The 11,026-nt window shown below is 38.2% G+C and overlaps 1 long non-coding RNA gene across 1 annotated transcript; it reads right to left on the minus strand.

Annotated features, from left to right (window-relative positions):
* Positions 1-2,619: 2,619 nt before the first annotated feature.
* On the minus strand, positions 2,620-3,360 carry LOC119777214. Its single transcript, XR_005279897.1, has 2 exons — positions 3,282-3,360; positions 2,620-3,205 (listed from the first exon to the last, which is right to left on the minus strand). It is a non-coding gene; the product is annotated as an uncharacterized LOC119777214 (long non-coding RNA).
* Positions 3,361-11,026: the final 7,666 nt, after the last annotated feature.

The raw sequence follows: 11,026 nt of genomic DNA on the forward strand, positions 1-11,026 counted from the left end.
AAAAACATTATAATTTCTTTGTGTGACTGTCTCAAGATTGAATTACAGATGTTATATCTGGCTTTGCTTTCTTTTTATTGGACAGCACAACAGCGTATCATTGCCCGCAGGTGAGATTATTGACGGAAAAAAAGCTTACGCTTACCATTGTTTACTCTTCCTACCTGGAATATATTAATTTGTTTCGTAATGGAAGAAGAAAGACAGTGGTGTTCTTAAGTTAAAAACCTAGCTTAGCAAGCAAAAACACTTTGAAACCTGATAATATACAATAAATATCAATGGCTGCATCCTTCAGATGTCAACTTAGGCTGAGAGCTTGGAAGGTAATACAGCAGTAGGCCATATAGGTATTTCCAGTTTGTACAGACTGACCAAGCAGGCAGCTACCTCTGTTGTACGACCAAGGGTACTACCCACAAGCTTCTGGCATATATCTCGCATCTATTATACCGGTATGAAATTTGGAGCAAAAGTTAAATTGAAGGTATAACTTGTAAAGTTGAACTTGTGACTTACAGCTGAGCTAATGGAAAAATATATATAAAAAAAAAAAAAAAAATGGAAAGATCTTAATACATGTGTTTCAATTTGTTTGTAAGATGTGTAGCTTGTAGAATACAATTTGTGTACTTGTACTTCAAATTTGAACACGTGTAAAAAAAAAAAATTGTACTGAAAATTGTAAGACTGATTTTTTTTATTCTACAATTACACAACGCTGTAACTCTCTGCAACTTCAACTTTACACTTACGGCACGCAAATAGTTTTGATTCTATATTACCTTCATATAAACATCTTTAAGGGGAAAAGTAAATTTCATTCAGTTTATATATGTATATATATATTAGGGCTGGGCGATAATTCTATAGCGATATATATCGATCGATAGACGTGAGGCGCAATAGAAAAAAAGAGGGTCGATAAAAGTTCGATAAAAAAGAAACGTAGTTTTCCTTCCTTCTCATTGTAGCCTAGCATGTAGGTTTATGCTACGCTGCTTCCTCCCAACCAATCACAATCGCGGACCCAGGAATGCCGTCACCAAGCGCTGCCCTCTCAAACCACAACACAGAGCACATGAAGACGTCGCAGCAGGAGAGGCGGAGGAAATTGTTCCAAAGAAGGGTTTTTGTAGTTCGGCAGTCTGGCAGTATTTCGGTCATGGCAAGTCGGACCAAAAACAAACCACAGTCATCTGTAAAATGTGTAGGGAACCAGTGAAAACCAAGTCTGATAACACAACCAACTTTTTTTTTTTTATCATCTCAGCCGCTCACACCCGCAGGAGTACGAGCTGTGTAGGCCCCGACGCGGCTCTCCTCCGAGGAATCTTCGGGAATTTTGGGAAAATATATATATATTTTCAGTTCTGGGCAGTTTCCCACGTGGTTCTAACTTCAGAAACTTCAAAGTAATAACTCAGGTTAAAGCAGGAAACGGGGGCGGCGGCGGCGGTGGGGGGGGCATTTATTTATTTGTTATATTTATTTTGGTCACTTTTCTGGTCACTTTAGTTTATTCTTTGTCAGTATTTAATAACATAACTCAGGTCTCTTAAGTTATTTTTCTTTAAAACAATTCTGTTATGGTTAAAAAAGTTGGTTAAATAAAGATTTAATTCGAAGTCTGTGTTTGTGTTTTTTATTAAAATTAAATCATTTAGCAATATTATAAAAAGTCCAGGCACAAAGTCCAAGCTGCACATAAAATATGGTTTCAAATCTTTTCAATAATTATCGATATCGATCAATATGCATTTTTTTTTATCGATAAGCTTTTTTTCTATATCGCCCAGCCCTAATATATATATATATATATATATATATATATATATATATATATATATATATATATATATATATATATACAGTGCTAGCTCACAACATGGCATTTTAAGGCACTTCACTTATACAATTTAATTAAATCATATAGACTGATTGATTAAGTTTTCTTAGGAAACCCAGTTAATTTCATTAAGTCATTCACCTTGAGGGATTTGCTTTCTTCAGACTGAGCATGTAGACTATATCTTGGATTCTTTATGATAGTGGATGGCGAACGGGTCTCTTTGATATACTTACAATACTGTATGTATGTATCAGAAATATATATGTCTAGGATAAGAAAACTTTTTGAGCTTTTGATACTCGTCTGTTAGGAACCTCGTCTTCTGTTAGAGACCTCGGCAAACTTTACTTTGGATGCATATATATATATATATATATATATATATATATATATATATATATATATATATATACTTAAAATGTCTTAGTCATACTAGATGTTTTTTATCACTCTAAAAGGTCCTGAATAGAAATGCAACAGTTTGTTAAATTGTATTTGTTAAATTTAAAACCCCATACTATTATTCTCCAATTTCGTAATTACATTGCACCTTGTATTTCTGTGCATCTATAAAGTAATATAAAATACATCCTAGTTTAGGATTGTGTTAAGTGAAAAAATGGAAAGGTTCAATTGGAATTAATGTTTTTCAAGTAGCTGTGTACAGCATTATATGTTTCTGTATCATACAATATTTGCTCTTTATAGTTCTATTTAGCACACTTCTCTGTGTACATACTTATCCAGCAATAAAAAGTACATAGAAATCTGAAAAAAGAAAGATTTTATTGTTTGCTTTTAAATAAAGCCTGCCAACCAAAGAGACATGCTTTATACAGAGTTCCTCCCCACGCCAATTAACTAAAGTACAGAAAGAACTGAATCTGCATAACAATAGATTTCTGTTCAAGTATGACATAAAAGAAAACAGAGGGTGTTTAGATATTTTTCAGCACACCATCATATCAACTAAATGACAATACAGACATGATTATTGTACGGAAACTAATTAAGCTTTTGATATTATTGCATGATGAATCTGCTCATGCGTGTGATGATATTAAAAAAGCAACAACAAAAAAAACTTACAGTATATGTTAAATATTGGTAACAAGAAATTCAAGCCTTTTACATTTCCACTGTCAATTGGATACAAGCACACAATTAGTTGGGAGCCATTTGTGCCACACGTCATCCCACTGCAGGATAGCTTTTGACAGGCAATCTTTGTTTGTGTCAGCATTGCTTTTTCCATAACAGCTCTGAGTGGGACAACAAACAGAAAGGCAGAGGTAAAGTAAGAGAGTTTATTGAAATTGGAGGGCCAAGGTGACTGGGAGGACCCTGGTTAAACTGCAAACAGAAATACACAAATGAAACAAAGACTGCAAACAGGTACTCGAGTTAAGTACTCAACTGCGTGACTTACAGTGTTAGTTGAGTGGAGGATTCAGGGAGGTTGTGAGTTGAGAGCTGTCCCTGGCATTCTGAGTGGCGGTTTGTGTAATGCTTCTCGGTCGAATGTTTTCAGTTGTGGATGAAGGAGGGTGAAAGAGAAGGCGATGGTTTGGAGGAACAGTAAAGGAGCCTTTGTCAGTGCAGGAATGTTGATTAACAGGATTTTCGAGAAGCCTCATAAGCATATGGTTCTGCTGGCTGGTTTGGGTTTTCTCAGAGTTGCAGAAGGTGACTAGATTTCTTAAGTCAAATCTGGGGACATTTCCAGCTCATAGATAAAAAAGAAATACTTATCATCAAGATTACATTTAGGAAAGAGGGACAGTAATGGTTTAATTTATTTGTATGTATTTATGAATATTTAAACAAACAAAAATCCAGCGTGAAAGCCAGGAATGCCTCTCCACACTGTTGGAATTTCCTATGGTTAATAAAATTAATAAATCGATAGTGTTATTAATAGAAAAATAGAACTTTGTCTCTAGTTTTGAGTAGAAGGGTTGGGGTAGGATTAGAGGGATCAAGGGTGGAAACCAGGGCTTTTCAATTATGTAGGACCTAGAAAGGTCTGCAGGTAAAGGATGATACTGTATATGTCCATTACTGTCAACTAACAACTGACCGTATAAAAGGCCTGTGCAACTCAAAGAAGCAGATTAATTTCTCCCAGTAATGGGCTTTGTGCACAGCTCCACTACTTCCTGAACTTTAACCAGCTCCTTTGTTTCCTGTCTTTTATTACAGGGCAAACTGATTAATCCAAGTGTTTCTGGCTGGTTACTCATGTCCTTTTCTTTCGAGCCCTCTTCTGACTTCTGCCTCCTATTTGCTAATCTAGGTAGACAGCAGCTGATGTTTTAGCTATAATATTGCTAAACACTAGCTAACAAGTTAGTTAACAATGATATAAACAGGGTTCTGTTGTGTAAAAAGAGAGGGTTACTGTAGGTTTAAGTCACTCGTTGCCACCCCAGAGCAATGCCCAAGACTTTACAAGATAAAATATGGTTATTTGTCTGTTAATTATGCTTTTACCGCCCTGGAATTATTTTAGTTTACAGATCAGTAAAATGGCATTTTACTACCATCTATTAGCTGATTCTTGTGTTAATACTAGATCTAACCAGGAATTTTTCCCCAGTCTCTTTAAGTAACTGCCTACAGACAGTTCATTCATTAAACAGGTTTTTGATTTGTAAATATGTGTTTTCTATGAAATATTACTTACTTTAACTGTTTATTTCACTAGTATTTTTAAATGTTGAGAATATTAGATCAATTAAATCTACACTATTATTACTCCAGGTGGGGTTGACAAACTGAACTTTTTAAGAAAGGCCACTCTTTTAAACTTGCATTCAAAGGTGATTCTGTTGGGATCTGGAGGCTTGTCTACCTTTCTCCACCAGAGGGCGCCTGAGATCTTCCTCCTGAGGGCGTGAGCTGACTTCTGCACACCTGTTTCCCATCTGCTCATCTAGAGGCCTTCTTAAGGAGGAGGAGGCTGACACTTCCCTTCCAGAGTGTTTGCCAGTAATGGTACCAGCAAACCTGAGCCAGCCTAATCTGATCTGTTTTTCCTGATTTTTTGAGAACCCTCTGACTATGTGTTCTTCTGCCTCTCAGAACCTGGTTTCCAGGTTTGTCAGGTTTGTCAGGAATACCCTCTGAGCAGGTATAAGTCCAAGCCGCCATTTAGCAGCAAGTTTCTTGGATCCTCTCTAACTGATCTGTCCTCCTCTAGTTGCTTCCCTCCCGTGACCAGCCTGACTAACCAAGACAACATTAATATTTCTCTGAAAACATTGTCAATAAATCTTCTAACTTTTTCCCTGTCTCTGAGTGTTTCTGCATGTGGGTTAGACGATTAAACCCCAACATGACAGATTCAAACTATAAACTGGATGGAGGCAGGAGTAAAACACCAATTATCTCAAACATAAAGAGGGAGCTAGTTTAAAGTTCCATAGTTTTCTGAATGTCATGTCTTGTTCAGCCTCTCAATTACAGGGCCTACCTGTATCCATTTGAACGTTTCTGCCCAAATTCTCTCTCTCTCTTTTGGAACCCCGAACCTGCTTGAACTCTCTATGGACTCATGGAACCCTGGATCTGCCCGTTCCTGTTTAGATTGGAACCACTGACCAGGCTACGGACTCCTGGATCTCTGAGCCTTCCTGTTCTGAACTGTTTCCCTGACCTGGCTTAGATTCATATTAGTCCACTGAGGCTGCTGAATCGGAAACATTCTGGTCGGCTCTCACTGCATTTTGTTGGCAGTCCATTATCTGGATCCTGCCTCACTCGAGAGGATGGACTGATCTGTTTAACCAGATGTGGATAATCATCTTCAGAGTTGCCAGTGATTGCCAGTCTGTTCTGTTTATTCTTATAAACATTTTGAATCTTCCCACTGTCTGTCTCGCCTCAAGTTCTGGGTCCTACTGTATATTCTGAGCTGACACAGAGATGATTTGTAATCATTTATAAAGCTCCTCATTGTGATACTTCAGCAAATGTTTCTTTACATTTTTGAGAATATGCCAGAGGTCATACGCATTATGTACACATTTACATTAATGATGCATGATTTTCTGGACTGATGGATGGCAGTCAGTCACCAGAACCAATATGCTACCGTATTTTCATGACCATAAGGCGCACCGGACTAAAAGGCGCACTCTCAGTTATGTGTCCCATTTCTGTATTTAACACACACATAAGGCGCACCGGACTATAGGGTGCGTTTTTTATATACAGGTACATGTCCTCTACTACCTTTAAATACCTCTACTGTGTATTTAAAAATACAGCGGGGGCAAAACTGAGTATGACTGTGCTTTATTCATGTATTTATTACAAAGTATTAATCAAACCTGGCAGCTGGCCGTGAGACAGACACATCGCAGATGACACAGCGCTGTGATTACGCCTAAATTAACTTAAAATCCTGAAACCTGCCGACGGAATATGTTCGCTTTTATTACCGGTATCCTGGTGCCTGCAGCTAAAATTATTTAGATGAAAAACACCTGCCAGCAGCCGCGGTGAACGAAAGGATTTCTCCTGTCGGTGCACCGCTGGTATGTGGGGGTCTGAGCGCCTCCGACAGAAATAGATAATCTGGATGAACTGACTGCAATTATTAAGTTTTCAGGTGGCCTTTCTCACTTAAAAACATATTAAAACTACTTTATTCCCACTGATCACAGCAAATATAGCTGCAAGATTTAGATTATTTAGATGAAAAAACACCTGCCAGCCACCGCGCTGAAGAGGAGGAGACGCGCCCGCTGCTGTTGAATTAAGTTTTCAGGTAGAAAAATAGAGCGGGAGCAAAACTGAGTATGATTGTGCTTTATTCATGTATTTATTACAAAGTATTAATCAAACCCATCAAAGTCATCATCCTCTGTTATCCTCAGCATTCCTCTGAATAAAACAGCTGCGCTAAATCAGACATGCCAGTTTCCCCTTCTTCGCTGTCAGTCACTTTCCGTGCAGCGCAGCTCCTCAGAAATAATGCCGGCTTTTGCGAAAGCTTGAACAACAGAGCCAGCAGACACAGTCCATCTGCAATCCATCCGCAAACGGTGGCGTAACTTGCCCGGCGCTGCCTTCCATTTATCCTGAAACTGTGGTCTCCGTCTGTCATCCATCGCTCCCACGCCGCTCGCAGCCTTACTGTGAACGGCCGCTTCAAACCGATGTCGAGCGGTGGAAGTTCCTTTGTCAGACCCCCGGGATAACGGCGAGCACAGCGTTCATTTGATTCACCTTTTTTTCACATCGGCTGTGAGATGGGCACGCAGCGATGGTGATGCGTGGAAAAAACCACCTAGTCTTCTCACATACACCTGTCTCAGCCACGCATCCACCCAGCCTTTTCATTTGCGTTAATATCATATGTCATCAGAGCGCTGTCTGTCTCGCTGTGAGCTCCCAGATCAGCTTCTCTGATTGGTTGATGCGGCGCGTCCAGCAGCAAAACTTCAATTTTTCCATCTGAGCAGCAGCAGCGCGTTGGCGGTGCATCAGATGCTTAAACGCTCCCGACGTGCTGCACCAAAACGCGCTGCGGGACCTTTTGCTGCACCTATATGCGCGTCAACCATTGACTTTGCATGTAAACTCGCTGCTTCTGCTGCACCTGCTGGGTCCGGTTCACACCGATGTCGAGCGGTTGAACAGCGAGCACAGGGTTAATTTGTTTCCCCATGTTTTTCACATCAGCTGTGAGATGGGCACGCATGGAGTTACAGATTAATGGTGATGAGTGGGAAAAAAACAGCTGGTCTCCTTACATTCAGCCACTCTTTCATCATCTCCTCAATGAGGTGGTCTCAAAAGTCGCAGTTACAACACACATAGGGCGCACCGCACCATAGGGCGCACCGCACATTTTGAGGAAAAAAAAAGACGTTTAAGTGCGCCTTATAGTCGTGAAAATACGGTAATATCCTTCTCTCCCAGCTTGGAAAGGCATCTTTCTAGACCTTCCACCTCAAGCCAATAACTGTTCTTCACCTTTGTGACTTTAACAGTTCCTGCGCTAGTTTCAAGTTTGACTTGTTGTCAAGGAGGGAGTAGATTCCATAATTGGCATTACGATCTGGGCTGTCATGTCTAGAGTCTCCAGAAACGATAAGGGGCTCTTCACAGAAGGCGCTCAGTACAGCCTCTTTGTGTACTGTCCAGGCATTGTTGACCTCAGGGATAACATAGGCTTTCTGTATGTGGAACCATTCTCATTTTGAGATGTTTTCTAGACCAATGGTGTCACACATCTCCATAAATGGACTGCACTCATTTCCAGTGATAAATACAGCAGCTGGGATAGACACATAGAGTTTCATTATTACTCGGACTAGAGAATTCCACAGAAAATCATGACCATCAATACATTCTGTTGTAATGGCGAGCCAAAATCTGATGTTGGAGAATGTCGGTGGTCTTGCCAAACATTGACCATAACCTTCCTGCAGCACACACAGAATGCTTCAGCAGTTTAGCTTTTGACACAATATTTTTCATTCTTGTGAGGAATTTTCTCCTTCTTCGTCGTTTTCATCACTAATACTTCCCTCAACTCTCAGCTCAAACTGATAATCATCATCATCTATAATCCCTTCCATTAAACTTTCTGCATCAAGCTCATCATAGCTCTCATTGTTAAGGTCAGGGTTGTGCTTAGATGATGATTCTTTAGCTGGTGATGAATTTTCCATAGGCATACAGTATAAATGGTCATTTTTCATGACACAGTAAGTATACCAATCACCTGTCAAAGTACCAGAGCACGTATGCAGTTTGCTGCTCTCTTCTCTGTCCATGGTTAAATCAGTCTGGGTGCCAGACTGGATGCTGAGTGTCCAAGTGCAGAGGGTGACGTTCCCCTGCCCTATCTCTTCCCTGATCTCAGTTTCTGAGAGTCTACTTTTGAGTACCAGATGCATGCTTGACTGCATGACCTGCAAAATAACTGTGTTTTTATCTACCAAGATGATTATTTAACTTTTAAAATTGTATGTTTTTATTTATTAAATATTATAATACCTATGACTGTGATGTTTCCCCCATGTATGTTCATGAATTGTAATTATTGTGTAGTGTTCAAACCAGGGATGGCTGAATGATTAAAGTTACCTTTAATGTAGCGTTTTGTCATGGTGAAAGTGTCAACACAGGATGTTTATTGTGATTCTGAGGGATATTGGACATAATCTGATATCAGTGTGTATGTTCTTGTTGCATAAAATTATGGTTAAATCCTTAAAGTATCTCTAGTTTTTTTTTTTACTATGTCTTTTTGGATTTGCCAAGTATTTAATTTTGGATATGCTTTGTTAAACTTTTTCAGTCTTTTTCTTTTTTTTTTTTCACTAACTCATGTTTTAGGCTAATATACTACAGCTAATAAATACTACCATACAGACATAAAAGCATACTACCAGTAGTTGTGAAATGAAAACAAAACAGGACATATGTTACAAGCTCGCAGCATTGCATATACATTTTTTTTATTTTTATAAACTTTTGGCACAATATGGGCTGAAAAAGGTTACATTTATATACATGTTTAAGCCAGAATGATTTGGAATTGAAATATGACTTCCCCACGACTTTAATCTTAGGAGATATGAGAGGAACATTCCGGGATTTTGCACTTGATTTTTGTTTTTTAAATATCAGATATGAAAAATGGATGAAAGCATTACTGGTGGGCGAACAGTCTCCTCATTCTGGCGGCTCTCCGTTTTACTGATTATGTTACGAGCGTTTTTCTTCATTGGTGACAGCTTTCAAAAAAAAAAAAAAAAATCCAAGATGCGTTTCTGTGCCATGTTTCCTCCTTGTTTTTGTCATTGGACTAATACTTCCTAACAATTTTATAAACTGTGCAAAGTATTTTCGATTCATTTTTGTTTTTAAATCTACTGCTCGCTACTAGGGGATGCTGCAGCACTCCAAGCACCCCCACTTCCCATGGACATGTAGTTCATAGGAATTACAAAGAAAATATTTTTTATATTTTATCTAACACAACAAATAAAAAAAAAAAGCTGTCCCCTTTAGATCATTCTCTTTTCATTTGCATAATGAGACAGAAATGGATAAAGACATGGAAAAATGACAAGCAGAACCAAATAGGTTTAAAGAAATAAATGGAGTAAAATATTAGAGAGAGAAAGAAAAAAACAAACCAAAAAATGTGATGTACACATAAATGATTAAATTTAAAAAGCAGTTAACTAAAAAGAAAGCTGAAGGTTGTGATAAAAGACAAATAAGGTAATAATTACTAAGATGAATACACAAAAAACCTAATCAAAATGTATTTATTATTTCAATTCAATTTGTATAATTAAATTTATGCTTGCATTTATTTATTTAATAGATTTTGCCAACTATATTGTTGGCCCATTTATTTATTGAGCATTAATTTACATCTTTATCTATTTTTAATTGGATGTCATTATGTATTTTAATGGTTTAGCTGATCTCTGTTATTTAACGGTTACCAATGGCACAAGCATCCAAGGGAGCAGAAAAAAGTGCAATTTAACCAAGGCGTTTGTCTGGGAAATCGAAGATCAGATATATTAGCTAGCCAGAGTAAAAAAAAAAAGTATTTTTAAAGACATCTCTGAAGTGGACTGATCATATTAAAAAGCACACCCAGGAAGTAGTGTCCTTACACTAACTGCAACGTCCCAGATTTATGGATAAATTTATAGAATTATTTTGTTACTAAAATGGCTTTGGGCATAGTCTCTTTAGAGTATTTATTGTTTATATTGTTTAACAATTGAAATTGATAAGAGCCAAGAGAATCCACAAAGTCCTTAAAGGAGAATTCCGGTTTTGAACACTTTTAGCCCATTTTCTGTAGTGTCCAGGATGAAATCGAATGATCGACACCAAAATTTTGACAATTGGTCCTGTCTCTGCTTTTTGGCTCATGCAGAATCACCCCCTGGCTGCTTCAGAATGGCTTTCATAGTGCATGTCCGATAATGTCCTTAAAACAACCTTAAACGTTCTTTTTTTAAAATATGCTACTCACCGGGTCGTCAGCGCTGTTCAATGACGTTCCAAAAAAAGTTTCGTAAAGAAAAAACGTTCCTGTAGTGTTTTATTTAGCATTTTGTAAATCCCATTGAGTTCTGTTGGAATAGTCAATATTCCCCTGCCACCGGAAACGGAAATGGGGCC

This window comes from Cyprinodon tularosa, unplaced genomic scaffold (genome assembly GCF_016077235.1).
Source record: "Cyprinodon tularosa strain WSP-4 unplaced genomic scaffold, ASM1607723v1 ctg122, whole genome shotgun sequence".
NCBI classification, from domain to species: Eukaryota; Metazoa; Chordata; class Actinopteri; order Cyprinodontiformes; family Cyprinodontidae; genus Cyprinodon; species Cyprinodon tularosa.